The 21,775-nt window shown below is 42.3% G+C and overlaps 1 protein-coding gene and 1 pseudogene across 3 annotated transcripts in view; one reads left to right on the forward strand and one right to left on the reverse strand.

Annotated features, from left to right (window-relative positions):
• ARHGEF28 (Rho guanine nucleotide exchange factor 28) overlaps nt 1–21,775 on the forward strand; it is a 240,885-nt gene that overhangs the window by 6,419 nt on the left and 212,691 nt on the right. The window lies entirely within an intron of this gene.
• LOC311621080 (large ribosomal subunit protein uL14-like) lies at nt 20,879–21,448 on the reverse strand (annotated as a pseudogene). The gene has a single exon. The product of its transcript is annotated as a large ribosomal subunit protein uL14-like (transcript).

A 21,775-nucleotide genomic window follows, 5' to 3' on the forward strand; every position in this document is an offset into this window, starting at 1 on the left:
ACCCAAGACTTCAGTCTGCAGGCCAACACTCTATGCATTGAGCCAAACCGATTAGGGCTGAAATTGGCTTTTTAAAAGATTCCACATAGCCGAAACCGGTTTGGCTCAGTGGATAGAGCGTCGGCCTGCAGACTGAAAGGTCCCAGGTTTGATTCTGGTCGAGGACATGTGCCTTGGTTGCGGGCACATCCCCAGTAGGGAGTGTGCAGGAGGCAGCTGATTGATGAATCTCTCTCATTGATGTTTCTAACTCTCTATCCCTCTCTCTTCCTCTCTGTAAAAAAAAAAAAAAAAAAAAAAAAAAAAAAAAAATCAATAAAATATATTTAAAAAAAAAGATTCCACATATTACTGATACTGCATTTTATAGCAGACTGTATTTGTCTTTTAAAGTCTGACATTATACTTAGTGTAGTGCTCTCCAGGTTCACCCATGTTGTTGCAAAAGGCAAGACGTCCTATTTTATGGCTGAATAATATTCTTCCATGTTTATACACCATATTTACTTTATCCACCATCTGTTGATGGGCACTTAGGTTGTTTCCATGACTTGGCTATTGTATATAATGCTACAATGAACATGAGGGGTGCATATAATCCAACCAACTGAGCAACCTGATCAGGGTGAGAGCAGTTTTTTTTTTTAGTGGGAACTGAACATGATTGGTGTTTTATGACATTCATTTAAAAATGGTAGTAGATTGTGTGCAATAGGTTTTTAAAAGACAGTTTGGCCTTCACCAGTTTGGCTCAGTGGATAGAGCATTGGCCCGAGGATTGAAGGATCCTGGGTTCGATTCCCATTAAGGGCATGTACCTGGGTTGCGGGCTCAATCACCAGTAGGGGTTGTGCAAGAGGCAGCTGATCAATGTTTCTCTCTCTTCGATGTTTCTAACTCTCTATCCCTCTCCCTTCCTCTCTGTAAAAATCAACAAAATATATATTAAAAAAAGGCCCGAGTACAGTGGCTTTATAGTATAAGTTAATATCTGGTATTGTGATATCTGGTATTGGCAACTTTGTTCTTTTTTAAGATTGCTGTAGCAATTCGGGGTCTTTTTTAGTACCATATAATTTTTTGCAGTGTTTGTTCTAGATGTTTGAAATATGCCATTGGCAGTTCAATAGGGATTTCCTTGAATCTATTGATTGCTTTGGGTAGTATGGACATTTTAATGATGTTGAGTCTACCAATCTCTTTTTTCAATGTCCTGTAGTTTTCTGAGTACAGGCATTTTACCTCCTTGGTTAAGTTTATTCTTAAGTATCAGTTTTTATTGTTGTTGTTCTTGTTGCAATGGTAAAGCATGGTACTGGCACAAGAATAGGCATAAAGATCAATGGAACATAACAGAGCACCCAGAAATTGACCCACACCATTATGCTTGATTTGATAAAGGAGGCAAGAGCATACAAGAAGTAAAAACAGTCTCTTCAATAAATGGTATTGGAAAAATTGGACAGGTACATGCAAAAATGAAACTAGGCCACCAACTTACACCATACACAAGAATAAATTCAAAATGGATAAAATACTTAAATGTAAACTGTGGAACCATAACAATCTTAGAAGAAGCCATAGGCAGCAAAATCTCAGGCATCTCTTGTAGCAATATGTTTACCAATATATCATAGGGCAAGGAAACCAAGGAGAAAATAAATGGGACTACATCAAAATAAAAAGCTGCTGTACAGCAAAAGAAAACATCAACAAAATGAAAAGAGAGCCCACTGCATGGGAGAACATAGTTGCCAATGATACATCGGATGAGGGGTTAGTTTCTAAACTATATAAAGAACTCATGCAATTTAACAAAAGGAAGATAGACAATCCGATTTAAAAATGGGCAAAGGATATTAAATAAACACCTCTTCAAAGTGGACATTCAGAAGGTCAAGAGACATATGAGAAAATGCTCAAAGTCACTATCCTCAACAAATCAACAAATGACAAGTGCTGGTAAGGATGTGGAGAAAAGGGAACCCTAGTACACTGCTGGTGGGAATGCAGACTGGTGCAGCCACTGTGGAGAACAGTATGGAGTTTACTAAAAAAGTTAAAAATGGAACTCCCGTTTGGCCCAGTGATCCCACTTCTAGGACTATATCCTAAGATACCAGAAACACCAATCAAAAAGAATATATGCATCCTTATGTTCATAGCAGTGCAGTTTACAATAGCTAAGATTTGGAAATAGCTCATCAGCAGACGCGTGGGTAAAAAAAGCTGTGGTACATTTACACAATGGAATACTATGCAGCAGTAAAAACGAAAGAGCTCTTACCATTTGCGATAGCATGGATGGGCCTGGAGAACGTTATGCTAAGTGAAATAGGCTAGTCATAGGAAGATAAGTATCACAAGATCTCGCTCATATGTGAAATTGAATGAATAAAATAAACTGATGAACAAAAATAGATCTAGAGACTGTCAAATTTCAGAGGGAAGGCGGAGTGAGGGAGTGAGTGGAAGAGATTAAAGGGGAATTTATATGCATTTATGGATTACAGACAATAAAGTGATGAAGGCTTGGGAGGGGTGGGTGCAGGGTGGAGGGGGTTAAAAGGAAAAACAAACAAATAAATACAGGGGACATCTGTAATACTTTCAACAAGGAAGAAAGAAAGAAAGGAAAGGAGGGAGGGAGGGGGGAAAGGAGGGAGGGAGTAAGGAAGGACGGACAGACGAATCAGTATGTGTGTAGCAAAAGCTGAACCAGAAGCAGAATTTGGGTTGAAATCTTAGCACTGAGACTGACACACATACCAGGTGAGCCATGTCCCCTCTGGGCCCTGGGACTCATCGGAAACTCGAGGGGGTGGGCTAAGCCCTCTCCGTGCTGTGTCCCGCCTCTCAAGTTCCGTGTTTCTGTGGAGTATGGATGGTGTCTTACCTCTGTCTTGGACTGCTAGCATCATGCTTGATTCCAGGAGTGTTTTCAGACACTTTACTGGCAGCATCTCAACTGTTCAGGAATCTGTGTTTGAAGGTGCTGTTTTAGTGCTGCATCTGTACAGGGAGAAATGATGGCCATATCCTGAGGTTTCCTTGTGCTGGCAGCTCATGCTATTGTTGTCTGAATACTTCATGAGCAGTGAGGTGGAATCAACCAGGAATAATCTAGTAATTATTTTTAATTGAATTAAAAAATGACTGAAAGTGGGTATTCATTTCATCTTAGCCATTGGGGCTTCATGTACCTAACTCCATTTAGGCTGGGTGGAGAATGTGTTCCTGAAATTTATGGCATTTTTGAAAGATGTCTAATTTTAGGTAAAATAACATTGATAATGGTTCTCTCTCTTTTCTCCCGCTCCCTCTTCTCCTCTTGTTTACTCCCCCTTAGGCTCCACCTCCTTTTCTCTTAAGAAACTTGGTGATTTCTATTTGATTTCACAACCTATTTTCAAAAGGCGTAGCAAATGTCTAAAGCCTACAGTCTTTCATGTAGCTCCTAACTAGTAATATGAAAGAAAACAAACTTGTGCTCATAAAAAAGATGCCATTTTAAGGCATAATGTCCTTCCACTTCTTACAGAACCTCAAGATAAAGACATTCTGTTATACAGGTGATGTGGACGGTGGGCGTTATTCTGTTTGTGCTTTTACTTGCTGGGTGTAGGGGCTCTAAACCCTCTTATCCAAGTGTTCTTTCCAAAGCTTTTCCATCCCAGGGTGTTTGAGCCTTCTATTTGAGTTGAGTTTGGCTAGTAGTCACTGTGAGGGAGGCATACACTGGGTGCTGGAGGCTTGGGAGTAGTTTTTAAGGCGCTGCCAAATCAGAAGCTGTGAAAGCAAATAAATACATTTTGATGTGGAGATGGTGTGGGGCAGGGTGTTCTTGGCAGCTTGAATAAAGGCATTTTCCTGGGAGCCATACCTAGTATAACGGGAATCAAAGTATGGTATTGCCCAGTATATATTTTTTTCTGTTCTAATGCCCTAAATACAAGCTATATTGTAAATAGGTCTCTGCTTCAGTGATGTTAGAAAAACAAGTGAATTTAAGAAATAGACATTGTAATGAAAATCTATATATTTCATCTTCGCTCATAAATATAATTGGAGTGGCTATCTTTCAGACGTCACATTCCATTACAGACTCTTGCACTTGCTATAAATCTTTTATTTGCCAAAATTATGTAATTACTTGTCATTGATCAGTTAAAAACTCCTTTTACATTTTGGGCTTATTAGACATTTATAGTGACTATTTGCTAGGGGAGAGAAACTAGAAAGAAAATACTATTCTTTTGCATTTTAATTTGTTTTGGCAAATAGGCTTGTAATGCGTTTACACCTTACATTTGTATAGGAAAACCTAGCTTTGTGTAGTATCCTTTTTCTAACTGGGGACCCTGGAGAGTGAAAACAGCCTTCCAGAATTCTGGAGGTGTTTGATCACGGTTCGGGTGTTCTGCTCGACTTGCCTACAGTGAACTGATTCTGATGTTTGTGTTGTCAGAACAGCGCTCCAGTGCAGGGCCAAGCCTCCACAGCGGGGACTTACATAGATGGCCACAGCGTTAGCCAAAGCCAAACGAGGGGAGGCTGCGGAGAGTGCCCGATCTCGGGGACCTTAGGACTGCTGTGAATACAGTGACTGTGTGCTAGGTACTTATTGTTGGGCATAGGATTATTTGAACAGCTCAGTACTTAAGTGTTTTGTTTGTTTGTTTGTTTGTTTTTTTAATTCTCTGTACCCAATGAAATATTGATAAACTTATGGAGCGTTTAAAGCAGGGGTCTTCAAACTACGGCCCGCGGGCCACATGCAGTCCCCAGGGGAGTCTGATCTGGCCCGCCAGGTTTTTTGGGCAGTGAGCGCAGCCGAGGTGTTACAGTAGGAATTAGTAGTTCATATAGTCCGGCCCTCCAGCTCTCTGGGGACCGTGATCTGGCCCCCACTTTAAAAAGTTTGAGGACCCCTGGTTTAAAGTAACAAAGCATTTAGACGATACTAATCGGATGAATCACCACTTCAGGCACTGTTTTGACAGGATATGTATCACATCTCAATAATTTCCTTAACATTTTTTCCCTGCCAGGTGCCTGCTCTCTTTTTTTGTTAACGTATTCCCATAGAATTCCAAATATGTGGTTGATTTCCATACCGGGACACTTTCACAGTTCCTTTTCCTTTTTGCCCCTTGCTTTTGTTTGTGTTGAATTCAAGGTTTATTACAGGGCAGAGAGAATGGTGGCTATTTTGGAGACTGATGACATCCAGCCAGGATGCCTCTGTCTGGTGAGCAGACCTCCTTGGCTCCAGCATGCAGGATTTTACCAAGTAGGTGCTGAGACGTGCCTGCTGACAGGTCCACTCAGAGGCCAGATGCAAGTGAAGTATTGTTCTATGGAGAGATTAGAGGGAATTTCCACCTTCTATTTCACAAATATACAACTTAACACACATTTTTAAAGAAGTCTGAGCTATCTTGAAATAAATCAAATGAGAAAAAAATCACGTTGGTCTCTGTTATAAGTGAGGTGCTAAATAGGACAATTTGAAGGATGTGAAAACTTTGCTGACTGAGACGTGGGGACACAGGTCCTGTTCCCCGAGCAGCCTGTGTGGTGGCTGCTAGGGCAGGTGCTGGCACAGAGCTCTGAGCTGCTGAAAATGGCCAGCCTAGGGGACTCCGGAAGGGGAGATGAGCTAGTGCATGAAGTACCCTTTCTTGGCCTGTAGCATCTTGTGGTGGAAGTAGGTGCAAAAAAATCTCTTTTGTGTAAATTAAGAAATTTACAAAAAAAATTTCAGATGTCACATGCCATCACAAACTCTTGCACTTGCTTTAAATCTTTTATTTGCCAAAATTATGTAATTACTTGTCATTGATCAGTTAAAAACTCCTTTTACATTTTGGGCTTATAAGTACATTAGACATTTATAGTAACTATGTGCTAGGGGAGAGAATATGTACAAACAAGAATTCTTCATTAGTTCAGTAATTTGTATAGCTATTGGGAGCATTCATGTGATGTGATTGCCTTTGGATATTGGGTCAGTATATTTCTGATTAGTAAACGTGCATATAAATTTAGTTATGATTTTATATATATATATTTCATCACATAATAAAAACACTTTGGTAAGTTGTACTGATTTTTATCTGCGAGTTGTCAGCCACAGGATTTTTCATAGTCTGCCTTATATTTTTATGTGTGACTTAAATCTAATGGTTAACTCACTGCTTGTTTTCTTTGATAGGGTCAGTTTATGGCTCATTTTCCCTATTGAGTATAGAATTATTATAGTTGAAGTACAAGTACGCAGTAGGAAAATTTAAAAAAAAATATATTTTATTGACTTTTTACAGAGAGGAAGAGAGAGAGGGATAGAGAGTTAGAAACATCAATGAGAGAGAATCATCAATCAGCTGCCTCTTGCACATCCCCTACTGGGGATGTGCCTGCACCCAAGGTACATACCCTTGACCGGAATCAAACCTGGGACAGTAGGCAAATTTAAAAAAAATAAAAATGGCAGTGGTTTCTTCCACCAGAAGTCTTCCCTTTCTTAGAATGGGGGTTACACAGTGTAGATAGCGAGACTTACATCACTAGGCGTTTAAAGGCCTATCACTTTGTAGTGTATCCCATGTAAAACGGAGGACCTCAACCAGATTTAAGAAGACATGCTTGTAGGGGCTGACATTTATGTGTGACAGGCAGTCCTTTCTATGCACATCAGTATAAACTTCTCTTTATGCTTAGGAAACTGGTTTTCTACATTGTGTTTTTTTTCTTTTTCTTATTTAGGAATAACAAGTTGTGTGGGAATATACCATTTATTGGCAAACCAATCAATTGTTTAATAAATGTTAACAATAAAGTCAAAGTTCCATTTTTATATTAGCAGGGCTGAATGTCAGAACCATATATGGTTAAGGTGAGATGCACATATAGGAAATAGCAGTTCTGAAAATGGCCAGCCTAGGACATTAGCACTATGCTGTGCAACACGACAAGAGTGTGTGTGAGCTGGTGATCAGGTGTGTGAGCGGGGCCTGGTGGACACTCCCTGCGGGCTCTTGCCCCTCATCCCAACTCTTTCTTAGATTCTTCTCTGTGTTTCTATTTCAGGGAACTGGCAGGTACTAGCCCCAAGTCCATAAGTGATACTCATACCCCAGTTCTCAGTTTCTTCACCTGTCACTTTCTGTGATGCTATGAGCAATAATGTAAATAGTTGCATGTATGATAAAAAAAAAAAACCCTAAGAAAGTTTAACAGCCTTATTAAAAGTCTATTTTGTGTGCCTTGCATCAGAATGCCACTTAACTGTCAACTAGTTTGGCAGAGCTTTGATGGAAGAGTGCCAAAGAAAATTTCAGCCAGGAGAGGCCAAATGACCATGTACTCTGTCTAAGCAGCACTTTCTTCTGTATTATTAACGTTCACAAAAATGAGCGAGTTAAAGATTTATTAGCAGGTCACATTTGCTTAAAATGTAGTTATTTCTCGGCATTCTCTATGTCCACTCTCAGTAGTATCTATTTAGGTCCTTTGCCCATTTTTTGTTGTATTGTTTATCTTCCTTTTGTTAAGGTGTCTGAGTTCCCTATAAATTTTCGAGATTAGGCCTTTATTGGATATAACATTGGCAAATATGTGCTCTCATGCAGTGGGATTTCTTGTTTTGTTGATGGTTTTTTTGCTGTGCAGAAGCTTTTTATTTTGATGTAGTCCCATACGTTTATTTTCTCCTTAGTTTCAGTAAACATATTGCTATGAGATGTGTCTGATATTTTGCTGTCTATGGATTCTGCTAAACTTTTTGTGGTTTCTCTTCTTACATTTAAATCTTTTTTCCATTTTGAGTTTATTTTTGTATATGGTGTAAATTGGTGGTCTAGTTTCATTTTTTAACATGTATCTGTTTAATTTTTCCAACACTGTTTATTGAAGAGATTGTCTTGACTCCACTCAGAAGGCCAAGAGACATATGAAAAAATGCTCAAAGACACTAATAATCCAAGAGATGCAAATTAAAATGACAATGAGAATGGCTATCATCAACGAATCATCAAACTGACAAATGCTGGTGAGGCTGTGGAGAAAAAGGAACCCTCATGCATTGCTGGTGGGAATGCAGACTCGTACAGCCACTGTGGAAAATAATATGGAGTTTCCTCAAAAATTAAAAAAAAAAAAAAGGAACTCTCATTTGACCCAGTAATCCCACTTTTAGGAATATATCCCAAGAAATCAGAAACACCAATTAGAAAGGACATATGCACCCCTATGTTCATAACAGCACAATTTACAATAGCTAAGATTTGGAAACAGCCTAAGTGCACATCAGCAGATGAGTGGATTAGAAAACTGTGGTACATCTACACAATGGAATACTACACTGCTATAAAAAAGAAAGAACTCTGACCATTCGCAACAGCATGGATGAACCTGGAGAACATTATGCTAAATGAAATAAGCCAGTCAGAGAATGGTAACTATCATATGATCTCACTCATTTGTGTAATATAATGAACAATGTAAACTGCTGAACAAAATTAGATCCAGAGACAGAGAAGCATTGAACAGACAGTCAAACCTCAGAGGGAAGGCAGGGGAGAGGGAAGGGAACAAGAGAGTAAAGGACTTGTATGCATGCATATAATCATAACCAATAGAGACCAACAGTAGGGGAGTGAGAGCATGTGCTGGGGGGTGGGAGCGGTTAGGAAGAGGTCAATAGGGGAAAAAGGAGACATATGTAATATGTTGAACAATAAAGAATTTAAATAAAAAAAAAATGCAGTTCTCTCTCAGGGTCATAAAATCAAACCTGAGATCGGGGTGCAAACCTAGTTTTCCTTTAGATGAGTGTTTTCCACTCCAGGATTCCTCATCTAAGAAATGGAGATGATGTCAACTTTCTAGATAAAATTGGGTGGTTTATCAATGAAATGAAGTTATAGATGGTGATACTTTGGAAAGCTTAAAACCGAAACCTAACAACTGATAGCTCCTCGGTGAAAAGTTATTTATGGCATCCTTTGGTATTGCTGCAAACATACGTGTGGGAAAGCAGTGAATGTGATCAGTTGGTGGCACGCCAGCTTCTCCGGCTTGTTGCTAATTTAGCACGTCTGCATTTATTAATGTGGAAGAAAATCATGGAGCCAGTTCACACGAGGGAGGAAAGCCTCAGGCTGGCTGTGTAAAAAACAACAACTCATGAGTGGCTGTGTTCTGGTAGGAGTTTTGGTTCTGTACTTGAGGTTGTAAAAAAAATAAACCACACACACACACACACACACACAAAATAAAAACTCTCAAAAAACCCACTGTTTTTCTTTCCTTCTGTTGTTTAGTTAGGGTATAAAGACACTTGGAAAAAAAAAAAAAAGCATGAGTGAGGCATTTTATTAGACCTTGAATCCCCCTTTCAGGAAAAATACCACCAAAACAGGCTTTTGTGAGTACTTCTCTCATATTGGGGATACATACTTTTAAATGGTTTGTAAGTGTTTGGTTCCCTGATTCATTAAGAAATTAAGTTTCTCTTCGAATCCTTCCAAGCCAGTGACAAAAAGACCCTCCTCTCGTTGGCTGGTGGTCCAAAGGTGATGGCAGGGTAATGAACTGGTTTCGCTCATTTAATCGGTATTTGGAGTCATGCTCAGTTGCGACAATGACACAGTATTTTATTAGTTGATTCTTCAGACCAGGAATGTTTTGGGTGAAGTGTACATGGACTATCCTGGAATCATGAGTTGTGGTGCCTCTTTGGGAGGGATCCGGCTCCTTCACACTAAACAGAAATTCTCACTCCGGCATCTCGTGGAGGGAGACCCACAGCATTCCTGCTGCAGCAGAGGGACTTCACTTCATTAGCACCCGGCTGCCACAGGGCGGGGCAGGTAGAGCCACTGTGGAAATGCCTTTTAGCAGCTGGAAGAACGAAGTTGGGCTTGCCAACTACCCGAGCAGGCCCTGTGGCATCTGAGGCGCTTTTACAGAGAGGACCGGGGGGATTTCCCCAGCTATCCGAAGACCTCTTTGTGTAATTTGGTTTGGAGTTCTGGAGTCTGATAATAACGAGGATGATGGGTTGCTTTCCCTTTGTTCAGCAATAGGCCTGCTATCCTTCCTCCTTCCCATCACCTCATCATCTCTGTTTTATGGATGAGGAAGCTAAGAAGATCTGAGAGGTTAGCAGCCTGCTCTAGGTCCAGCAGTTTATTGATCCCTGGCCTGTGGACCTTCCTTCTCTCTTCACTTCCCGCTGGCATTACCGAGAGGGGAAATGCCCGGCCTGTTCACCTGTAAAAGACACCGGAAGAGCTTATGCTCAAATCAACGGATCTGAACAGTTTCACTGCCTCTACATTTCCAGACTTGACTGAATAATGAAATGAAGGGCCTCCTCTTTATACTTGTCACAAACTATGTATGACAGTTGTCTGTGTTTGAGGGCCAGATTGACATAGCTTGTCATCCTAAATCTTTCCAGGATGAAAACAAAACAAAACACACACCCCCTATTTATTTATTTATTTATTTATTTATTTATTTATTTTACGTGGAGTCTAATATGCTATTATGACTTCCAAGGTCGTTGGCTGCTTCTTAGAGGAAAGCTTCAGAGTAGGCACAGTATTCTGGACCCAGAGTTCTGACCTCTCAGCACCTGTGCTCCGTTCCCAGCCTGCTTATGCTTCCCAGCAGCCGGTTTGCATTTCAAATGTGTTGTATTTTAAACTTGAAGGTGACTTCTCATTTAGTCACTCCCAAGGATTTATCTGTGTGCTTTTGTTCTGTTCTCTGCCACTCTGCACTTGTGTTTTACTGACCTTGATTCTGTCCCCTTGGGCCTTCTCAATTTCCAGCGGCATCCCAGGGATGGGCAGTGGCCACGTCCCGCCCTCCTCCCCGGCCTGGCCAGGGTGCAGGCAATGACGGGGTACATTTTCTACAGAAAAAGACTTAAAATCTATTTTAGTCTGGTCTTAATATCACCATGTGTTAGAAATTCTAACTAAAATCCGGTGTTACTTCTGCCCCCCAAATGTTCTCTTGTCTAAGTTCTAAATGATAGGTGGCTTTTTCATTTCTATGTAAGCTTCAAATTAGTGCATTTAAATGACTTGTCCTTCAGTAAACATTGTATTCAGCATGGAATTTAATTCATACAGCTCCAAGGTTTATTTACTTATTTTATTTTTATCCTCACCTAATAATATGTTTGCTGATTTTATTTTATATATTTTATTGATTTCAGAGAGGATGAGAGAGGGAGAGAGAGAGATAGAAACATCAATGATGAGAGAGAATCATCAATCGGCTGCCTCCTGCACACCCCCACTGAGGATAAAGCTTAAACCTGAGCATGTGCCCTGACCTGGAATTGACCTGTGATCTCCTGGTTCCTAGGTCAATGCTCAACCACTGAGCCACACTGGTGGGGTACATTTACTGATTTTAGATAAAAAGGGAAGGAGGGAGGGAAGAAGGGATGGAGAAGAAAAGGAAGGAGGGGGAGAGAAAGTGAGAGAGAGAGCGAGAGCGAGAGCGAGAGAGAGAAAGAGAGAGAGAGAGAAAGAGAGAAAGAAAGAGAGAGAGAGATCTTCTTTAGGAAATTTCTTAAACCCTTTTGTATTAGAACAGTGTTCGGCAAACTCATTAGTCAACAGAGCCAAATATCAACAATGCAACAATTGAAATTCCTTTGGAGAGCCAAATTTCTTAAACTTAAACTTCTTCTAATGCCACTTCTTCAAAATGGACTCGCCCAGGCTGTAGTATTTTGTGGAGGAGCCACACTCAAGGGGCCAAAGAGCTGCATGGGGCTCACAAGCTTCAGTTTGCCAATCACTGAGTTAAAATAATAGTTGAGATACTTCAAAGGGACCTGAAGAGAGGGTTAAATATGACAAGAAAGTCTCTTATGTGAAAGTCTAAGCTGGAGAGTAGGGTGGCTCATTCTGAGGTTATCCGGGGACCACGTTCCTTCTGTCTTGTTCTGCCATCCCTGGGGCATTATCCTTATTGGCACAGTTGCAGCCAGCTCAGCGCCATTCATCTGCATCCAGCCGGTAAGAACAGAAAGAAATCGTGGATAGCACCTTCCTTCTTTTGAAAAGCCCAACTCAGGCATGGTGTGCATTACTTCTGTTCACATCTCCTTAGCCAAAGCGTCATCATATGTCCACACTTAATTCCAGAGGAGGCTGAGTCATAGTCTTTAGTTCAGCACTAGCGTAATGTGAGCCACATATGTAATTAGAAATGTTAATAAACATGCTAAAAAAATGAAAGAAACAGGTGAAAATAACTTAGTATACTTAACCAAACATATTTAACCCACTATATCTAAAATCGTATCACTTCAACATGTAGGACTAGCCATGGGTAACTAATGGCTACCATATTGGGCAGTGGAGCTGTAGCTGGTTGGTCATGTGTCCAACTGAAGTGGAAGGATCCTACCACTAAAATGAAGGGAAGAATGGATATATGGGGTCAGCTGGTGGTCAGTCTCTGTCAAATCTCTTCTTAACCATTCCAATTGGATGCTGGTACTTGGAATTGCCCATGACATAATGTGCGTATAATCATCTGTTTTAGTCTGTCGTTCCCATTGGATGGAGCTTTTTAAGGGTGAAGGGCGAGTTTTCTTCTCTTCAGATCTTAGGCTAGTATTTGGCAAATTATAATTACCTGATCTGTTAAGTGGATGAGTAAAGCTTATGAGCATTTCATTTAATTCCTCAGCTGTTCTCATTATTCCTGAAGAATGCTTATGCTCTTCCTCACTGATATGGATCACCCCCTTTCTTGTGCATCACAAGAATTTACTTTGATTTGGGGGTGCGTTTGCTATGAACTCACATCCAGAGATGTTTCTGGCTGCACCCACTTTCTGAGATAATGGCAGGTTCTCTGCTTCCATGGATGATGCTTTGGAAAATGTGTCCGGTGTCCAGGAAATTCATTTCCCTTGAAACAGGGAATCTTCTCCCCAGGGTGCCTCTGCACCGAGATGGGGAGAGTTTTCCTGTGAACCTCTGTGATGACGGAGCTGTTTGCACAGCACCCAGTGCATCGGGAGCTCCGGTTCAGCGCTGGGGAAACATGCCATTTCCAGGAACTATTAGAAATAACATTTGCTGCTGGAAGACAGAGGCTGACGATAATGCTTCACATGTGAAAAAGCCAACAAGTAAGCGAACCTTATTAATGCTTCCTAGAATTAAATGAAACACGAATGCAGCTTTTCACTAAATGAGATGGTGGACTGAATGTTCCGTAAACAAGTTAAATTCGAGACGTCACAGGATGTTCCCCTTGCACACGAGCCGGCCTCGCGTCCCTCAGAGTCAGGTGGCTGCAGGATGCCTTTCCTGGGCCGGCCCTGGAGATGTCACGGCCCTTCTCCCTGGAGGATGGCGGGCGGTGAGGGGAAGGGTGAGTGCACAAGGCTGTGTCTTCCACACTTTTCGTTAAGAGCATCCCCTCAGCCTTTACCCAATCTCTCAGCCCTCTGCCCCCTGCAAACAGAAGGCTCCCCTCCCCATCCTAGGAGTGGCCCTGGGATGAGTTTTCTAGGCTACTCATTCTTTTAGGAGAGCCTCATTCCAACCTGGCAGTGGCATCCTTCAGGAAAATAACATTGAGAGCAGCAGTGATCTCTGCCAGCACCATCATAATGACATTACAGTCATGCATGTGCCAGGCTCTCATGTGTTACTCATTTATCCTTCTACCCTGTTTCCCCGAAAATAAGACAATGTCTTATATTAATTTTTGCTTCCAAAGATGCACTAGGTCTTATTTTCAGGGGATGTCTTATTTTCCCATGAAGAAGAATACGGTACACATTTATTGTTAAATGAAAATAAAGGAAATTTATTACCTGTATACGGTACAGTAGTACGGTAGTTGTCAACACAAACCAGACAAACTGTAAATCCTACAGTATCAAGAATTTACTCATTTATTCAATGACAATCATGTCATCATCTTCTGGAACATCATCATAACAATCCAATTCCTGAATTTCCTGGTGAATTTCTTGTGACTCCATTTCTTTCAGAATCAGTGGACGGAATCTCTCATGTTTAGCCTAGCGGGGGGGGGGGGGCTTATTTTGGGGGGGATGCCTTATATTTCACTCAGAAGGAAGCCTGTAAGTAGGTCGTATTTTCGGGGAAACATGGTAACAACAATATGAAATAGCATTATCATGATCTTCATTTTATAGATGAAGAAACAGGCTTAGACAGAGGGGACTTGCTTTGAGTGAGAAGCTTATAAGTTGCTAAACTGGGTTGACACCCATATCTGAACGTAAATCACGGGCCTTTAACCATTATGTGGTCCTGCCTCCTAAATATCATGCATGTAATGCTCTGGTTTCTCTTCAGACTGTATAAATCTTTCGCCTTTTACTAAATATGTATGTGGCCTTTTTTTTTTTTTCCTTTTTCTTTTTTTTTCCTATTTGATATGTTTTTGGTGGTGGTTGGGTTGGGCAGAGAGGATGGGGGTGAGAGCCAGGAACACCTAGCTCTAGAATAGAAAGAATTGAGGGGTGTTTGGATGAGGTTTTGGAACCAGGATGATTTGTTGGTAGAGCAAGGGGGAGCCAGAAATATCAGACTCACATTCTGAGATTGCAAGAGTTTTCATTAGGAACATCTATGAGGAAGGAGCTGTAGCCATAAGGTAGTTCAGCTCTTGTGCTTTATTGATCCGGAAACTGGAGCTCAGAGGCTTGAAATTACTTGTGGAGGGCGAGCTTCTAGTGAATAAAATAAAGCTGGAACTATATACTTGAACCAGCTCTTCTGATTCCAAGTGAATTTTATTTAGCTACCTTTTAGAAGTTTGTAAACTCTCCTTATGTGTTTCTATGTGTTACTCGTAGAAAAACTGCTTGGGAAATATCAGAAGGCACTGTGTGCTGGCTTGAGGAATAAGAGCTGGGTGATGGAGAAGCTTTCCTCGTCAAGGGTCTCAGGCTCTGCCGGCCCAAGTCCATGGCCAGGGCTCAAACCAAACCCCAGGCTGTGGCTGCAGCTCCAGTTCTGGCTCAGGCTCCAGCTCAGGCCCCTAAAGGTACCCAGGCCCCCACGAAGGCTTTAGAGTGGAGGCCTCTGTCTGCCGATGTGAGGACAGAAGGGCTGGTGTGTCCCCTGGCTGCTGTCTGCATGGGGCTGGGGTCCTCCTATGCTATTGGTACAAATACACTAGAGGCAGGATTTGTCAATAAACAAATGAACAAACAAAAAGACCACAGTCTGAGTTGAAATAGGGTGTTCCAACTATCCTGAGGCCCAGCTTCCTATACTCTCTTATCATTGACTGGCTTGCTCTCAAGCCTGTAAAACCAGGAAACTTGCTCTGCTTCTATCAGTTCCTTCAACATCCAGCACAGAATAGGTGCTTGTGAAAGGTTTACAGAAATGAAGTAAGGATACACATTTTGGTGCACAAAGAGATTTGAGAACCCCCAGTCCATGCTTCTCCTCTGTTGTACTAACTATTCCGAAGTTTTAGGGAGTGGGGAGTGGTTTTAAAAAAGTATGATCTCTTCTCTCAAGAAGCTAATTGCCTCGCTGAAGAGAAAACATTAGCAGAAAGGGAAAGTTAGAATTTAGTAAAAAATCATATGAACTGGAAGTGGGTTGTGAGTGCAGAACGAGGAGAGAGAATGCTTACTGCTGGAGTAATTAGAGGTGCAGTGGAGCAGGTAAAATGAGTTGGGTTTTAGTATTGACTCCTTATCTACCACTTACCGGTAGGTAGACAGAGGGGGCAGAAGAACTAGTATAAGTAAAAGTGCAGGAGTGGGACTGAGTGGGGACCATAAGAGGGACAGTGTGCAAGTCTGGAGGAACAGAAGGAAATAGGATTAGCCAGGTAGGGTGGAGCCCCAATAAAGACGGTCATAAGCCAAACAACTCGAAAGAGGCATAATGAGCCATAAAGAGTCTGTAGGTTCGTGAGTGACATGAGAAAAGTGGTTGAACTGGAAATTCAAAGGTGGTGTCAGAAATCTCTCTGAGAAGGTCACTTGTAAGTACACAAGCACTTGGTGAGGATACTTGACATACCTGGTATCCTTTAAAGTTTCCACAAATCTCGTTGAATCCCTACATGTCCGGGGGTGGGCCACGATTATTGCCCCCATTTTCCAGACAGGAAAATGGAGCTTCAAAGTAGGTGAGTGACCTGAGAGTCACACAGTTAGGAGACAGCAGATGAAGGAAATCTCCTCACTTTGAACCCACTGGTTTTCCCGTGGTGTGTCCAGGTGCAAGGGATAGGTCTTCCAGAAACTTAGATCACAGTTGGGGGAGCTGTTTATTAAAAAGGAAAGGATAGTGGCCGTGTGTAGCCGATGTGTACCAGGTGCTTGGTGTACATTTGGTTCTATCACCCTCACAGTCTGTAGCTACATTTTACAGACGAGGAAATCCAGGATGGAAGAGGTTAAGTAACTTGCCCGTGTTTGTCCATCTTGTTGGCTGCGGACTGGGAGCTCTCATCAGGGGTGCATACCTCTGTGCTGCTTTGGTTCTTCCCATATCTCGACACTCGGGCACTTCTGCTGCAGCTACTTCTGTTTCCTGCTTTGCTCAGGAATGCAATAGGGCAGATTTTTTAGGTGCTTATATAAACACACACAAATTATTTTGGAATAAGTTTAACGAAAGCAGGTGCCTTGGCTTAATATTATGCTGTGTTCTGTGAAGGTGAGTGTGTATATTAAGAGTAAACATCAAGAATGGCAAAAACCTAATTAGGAAAAATGTAGAATTTTGATCTCTTTTGAGCTTTTGGGGATTTACACGTGTACTCCTTCTAAGCCCTCCTTTAAATTTCAGGATATACACCAATCAGAAAGGATATATGCACCCCTATGTTCATAGCAGCACAATTTACAATAGCTAGGATTTGGAAACAGCTTAGGTGCCCATCAGCAGATGATTGGATCCAAAAACTATGGTACATCTACACAATGGAATATTATGCTGCCATAAAAAAGAAGAAATTCTCATCATTTGCAGCAACCTGGATGAATTGGAGAACATCATCCTGAGTGAAACAAGCCAGTCGATGAAAGAGAAACACCACATGACCTCACTTTTTTATGGATGATAAAGAACATTATAAACTGAAGAACCAAAAGATAGATATAGATACAGTAAAGCAACAAGCAGACTGTCAAATTGCAGCGGGGAGGGTAGGGAGATCTGGGGGAGATAATAGATCAACCGAAGGACTTATATACATGCATATAAGTACAACCAATGGACACAAAACTCTGGGAAGGGAGGGCATGAATGGGAGGGGGTGGGCAATGGTATATGTACAAAGATAATAATTTAATTAAAAAATAAAAATAAATAAAAATAAATTTCAGGATAGAGACGCAAGTCATAAGGTGCCAGGTGAGTGGAACTCTGCTTATGTCTCTAGGCCCCTTGTTGTCTTGCACACAGCTCTGGAGAAGGACCTTCACATCCAGCGCGTAGTATGACATGTTCTCTGTCTTCAGTGCTTGTGCTGGAATGCGTCTCAGCTCTGTCCTTCCCTTTAGTATTCATACCTTCAAGACTCTGCATGCCCAGCTCCTGGATGGGTGTGGTGTTCCTGTCCTGGGCCTACTTCTAGGAGGATAGCACGGGGTGAACAGTGTTTGGGGTGGGGTGCTGGGTGGGGGCTTACTGAATAGACCACCTGGTAGAATGGCTGGTTTGTAAAGGGAAGTTGTATGAAATAAGTGGGAGTTTCGCAGCCCTAGTTCTTGAGTGCCAATGACAGAAGCAGACTTTGATGCTTAAATATGACCCTAACCCCACCAAGTCATTACTTGCTTAAGAATGGACCCCTGCTTAAGAACCCTAGTCATGTACCCACCCTGACTGCATTGGGGCAGGGAGAGGGATGATGAATTCCCATTGGCTTCTGTAAGGAAGTGGGATTGCACTTCCTATCAAAGGAGCGAAGGTGGAGTGGGGTGGGGATGGGTGGGGGGAGGCAAGGTGGTCCCCCAGATGAGGAGATCTGGGTGCAAAAGGGGAAAAAAATAAGGACGCCAGACAACCAGAATCTACAAACATCTACTCTAGAGGAGAGAGGAAATGTTGTATGAGGCACTGAGAGGGGCTCTCGCAGAGCAGACTTGAAGGTCAGAAATGTGGCCTTTCCTCTCTAGTCAGTGGGGGGCCACTGAGGAGTTTAGAGCAGGTCCAGGGGGCGGCACCCCAGAACAGTGTTTTAACAAGTCGAATCTTTTGGTCATGAGCACCCTGGACTGGAGAGAGCTGGGGCTGAAAGTAGAGAGACCAGTTGGGAGACTAGTGTCAGTGTGCAGTAAACACAGAACTGAAAGTCCAGAATTTACATGAGTCATTAGGGATTAAGCTCACTGACCTTGGGCAAGTCAGACTTTCCTTGCCTCAGGTGTCCAGATCCGGGTGGTTATATTGGCTTAGCTGGGAACAGGGTGGGGATGAACTCATCAAACTCTTTGGTCTGGATTCAGGTTGATCATGGAATTGTTTTTTTAGCTTGTAGCTCATTCCCACTCTTTGTGTGTCTGATAGTTTTCTAGGCACCATTCACTTTTCTTTTTTCTGAAATGAAAAGTTGAGGTGTGTGAAAACCCGATGCTCACGGTAATCGGAGCACATCCTTGCTTTGTTTGAGAGAGATGTCACCTCCAGATTGTGTGTTCCTCTGGTCTTTGGCACGTTCTGAGTCAGGAATGGGACCAAGTGAAAGGCTGTTTGAATACTGATGTAAAATCACAGTGGGCAGGGAAAGCCATCTATTTGGATTATGAACAGAATCTATACAGTGGCCCATTCACGTCTATGTTAATTGTGACCATTTGAGTGGAGTCGGACAGCATTTAGAAACGAAGGGAAAAGGCCTCCCACAAAGCTCTTTTCATAAGTAGCTCTTGATTCTGTGGCTCTTCGACAAAAGTCTGTATCTTCTCCTAGAGTCTTGTCATGCTTCTAGCAACAACTAGGAGGTTGGCCTCACTGTAGTTCACAGGTCAACACATTTAATCCCCAAGTGGAGCTTTACTAGAGCTACTGTTTTTCAATGATTTTTTTTTTTAACCTGTTCAGTATTGCATTTTTATCTTGAGAGATCATTTCTAGATATCCTCACGTTGGAATTGTACTTTACAATGAGTGTTCACACATGATCTCATTTTGTTTCTTTGGGCCCATGTGAGATAACTTCTGCTATCATAGTCTAATTTTCAGTGGGGTTTGTACGAAAAGCGATTGCTCTGTCTGACCTCAAAAACTCCCAAATAGAGTTTCATTGTCCCTTCATTTGAGTAGCTCATAGTGTTTTATACACATTAATTCATTAATCCTCACAAAAGCCCTGTTTGTAGGCAGTGGAAAATATTTTTTCCCCGGGTGCAGTATTTACACACCGAGAAACCAAGTCATAAGACAAAGGCGGGGCAGGGCCTGTGGACGGGAGCCAGGGGTAAGCTGGCTGCCCAGTCCTTAGTCTAATCCTCTCCCTTGACCATTAGAATACTCAAACTCATTTTCCTTTGGAAAATAATGATGATTTCCAAGGAAAATAGCCCTGTGGACAAAATTCTACCTGGAGAACGAACTGAAAGAGGGGAGAGTTTGGGGCGGTATTATCGAATTGTTAATGTGGTTTCATTTTCTTGTGTTGTCGCCATGCATTTGACTGTAGCCAGAACCCGCACGTTCAACATGGTGGCATGTGTTGTATCTAAAACCACATCATAGACATACCTAGCTCATTTCTTTGTCGATGATGTTAGAGCAAGGTGGTCTCTGTTGTTCCAGCCTACGCTTATGGCCGTAGGTGGCAGGAAAGTCTATGCTTTCATTTCTGACATTTCCACTTCCTCAAGAGCAGGGAACCATCTCTACTCTTCTTTCCTTCAGCCTTTCATCTTCCCACTAGTGCTTTGAGAAGAGTAAATCATTAAAAGAGTGGGCAGAAAAAACCACGGGCGTGGTATCCCAGTGCCTCCACGACTCAGAGTTCTCCTGTGCGGGCATCTGCAACTGATTGTGTCCGAAACTGAATTCCTGGTTTTCTTTCCCGAATCTGCTCTACCTACACCACTCCCCATCTCTGTAATGGCAATGCCGTCCTTAGCTCGGGCTTCCAACGTGGGAGACATCCTCTTTCTCTCACATTCTGTGTCCAATTTGCCAGGAAATCCTTTGGCTCTACCTTAAGAATAAGTTCAGAATGGGGGGTGGGCAAAGGGTGGGGTGGGAACCTGGTGGAGGGGGGGAAAATGAGGAACTTTTGTAGTAATATGAACAATAAAGATTGATTAAAAAAAAAAAGAATATGTTCAGAACCCAGTTACTGCTCACGGCCTCTCTTGCTGCCACCTATTCTGCCCACCATCGTCTCTTGCCTGGAAGATAGCAGTGGCTACAAACAAGCCTCCTGCGCTGCCCCTGGCCCCTCTCAGTCAGCCTGAAGCATAGGAGTTGGAATGATACTGTGAGTATGTATGTCAGATCATGTCACTCCTTAGGGTGGAACCCTCAAACGAACCCTTGTCATACTGAGAAGAGAAACCAAAGCCTCATGGTGACCTAGAAGGCATTATATGATCAGGCCCTCCTTTCTTTTCTGTCCTCATCTTTTATTCCTCTCCTTTCCACTCGTTCTGTCTCCATGCTGCTGCTCGATCACACTCACAAGTGCTCTCGCCTTGCTTTAGGACTCCACTCTCTGCTTCTGCTGCCTGAGACTCAGCCCAGGCATCGGCCAGCTCTCTCCTGAATCTTTTGTCTTTGCTCAAATGTTACAATGAGATCTTCCCTGACCGCTGTATTTAAAATTGGACCCACCTCCGACCTCTGCCATTCTTACCTCCTTTGTTTCATTTTTTTTTTCATGTCACCAGTTTTTAATGGGTTTTTCCTTTACAAATGCACCAGAGAATCATGCAATGCTGCCAGCATTGGACACAATCCTGGGCCACAAATCTGCACACTCCTTTGCAACAGGTCCTGTGATGGCAGACCTTTCATTTCCCCTTTATTATTTACTATGACCTCCGCATTATCCTCAAAATAAAGAAACACACCATCTTTTCTCCGGTATGACTTCCGTTGTCTTATTACCACCGCTGGATGTACCTTCTTTCGAAGCTCTGGTTTGCCTTTATTACTGTGGCCATCTCCATGTCGCCCACACCGGCAGCAGGAAGCCTGTTCAGTGGTCCCTTGATCCCCTTCACAGAGATAATGCACAGATTTTTGGCTTCTGTGTGGCCGGCACAGTTGATCACGGCTCCCACCGGAAGACCCCGGGAAATCCGGAATTTGGCCCCGGAGGACCCACCACGTCCCTCTCTGGCTCGGACGAGAGCAAAGCACCCCAGCTGCCCATGGCTGCCACTCCCAGCGAGGCCAGCTGCCACCACGCAGCAGATGGAGACGGATCACCCAGAGCCTGTTTCATTTTCTATATAAGACATATCACTTTTAAACATACTATAAAGTTTTTCTCTCTCTCACTCTTTTTTTTTTTTTTTTTTTTGTCTGAAAGAAACTAAGTGTCAGAGGGACTGGGACTTTGGTTTCTTTTGTTTAATTATACAGATACTCGTCCATTTGCAAAGTGGTTACATCCCAATAAACCCATAATTGGTTGGAAATATCATAAGTCAAAAATACATTTAATATATGTAACCTGCCGAATATCATAGCTTAGTGTGGCCTACCTTAATTTTGTGCTCAGAACACATACACTAGCCTAGAGTTGGGCA

This window comes from Pipistrellus hanaki, assembly GCF_964339955.1.
Source record: "Pipistrellus hanaki genome assembly, chromosome: 4".
NCBI lineage: Eukaryota > Metazoa > Chordata > Mammalia > Chiroptera > Vespertilionidae > Pipistrellus > Pipistrellus hanaki.